Source organism: Frankliniella occidentalis, unplaced genomic scaffold (assembly GCF_000697945.3).
Source record: "Frankliniella occidentalis isolate FOCC.00 unplaced genomic scaffold, Focc_3.1 Scaffold25, whole genome shotgun sequence".
Classification (NCBI taxonomy): domain Eukaryota; kingdom Metazoa; phylum Arthropoda; class Insecta; order Thysanoptera; family Thripidae; genus Frankliniella; species Frankliniella occidentalis.
The window spans coordinates 398,438-399,273 of NW_026267155.1; positions in this window are offsets into that span (position 1 = coordinate 398,438).

The window sequence follows — 836 nt, forward strand, 5'->3', positions numbered from 1 at the left end:
CTGGAAAATAATTAGCAGGACGATCTGTAGTTTTCCTGTCATAATTTTTTGCAGTGCAGGCGCTTCAAGCCGATGCCATCAAAGTTTCTGTGCCCGAGGAGAGGGGAAAAGTGTTGCAGTATATGTTTACGTCCAACGCGTGGGAGTAGTGTTACTGTTCAAAAGCGAAAGGAAAGCGAACGGCAGCCGGTGCTTCTCGCAGGTCATTCTCCCCGGAGCCGTATCCAGTTGTGCATCCCCGTCACGCGTTCCTCCCCCGAGACGCCTCCATACTGCCTCTGCACTTTCCTTTGTCTGCCAGGAGGTGTTGCCCGGCACCTTGCTTTCCCTATTAACAATACTTTAAAAAACGCTACTTTTTAGTGCTAAGAGATTCATCAGCTTGTGGGATTTTATTAGTGCTTTCAAATATGTTTAAGGGTTACCACTTCTATTACACTCTTTCCTTCTCAATTCGTCTGGCAATATTCGAGTTGCTGTTGCCACATGACGCATTTTTTTGAAATATCAAGTGCACGTTTTTGGGTCACTTTAAAAAAAATTATAACAACTGCTTGAGGATGAAAAAGAAATGCAGACTTCTGCCGTTGCTCTGGACGCACTGACCTACCGTGTTAAGCCCCGTGACCACACAACACACCCGCGCTCGTTCACGCTTGGCGTGCTGCAGCGGAGCGGGGTGGGGTGGGGCGGGGCAGCTACTCGGGAGCCGAGAAACATCACGCGCGTTGGCTCCACCCTCCACCAAGCCACAGCGAGGAAAAAATGGAATTACCAGAACGGGCACCTTAACGGAAATACCACCTTCATATGCTCGGCTACGCTTTAATCGAATT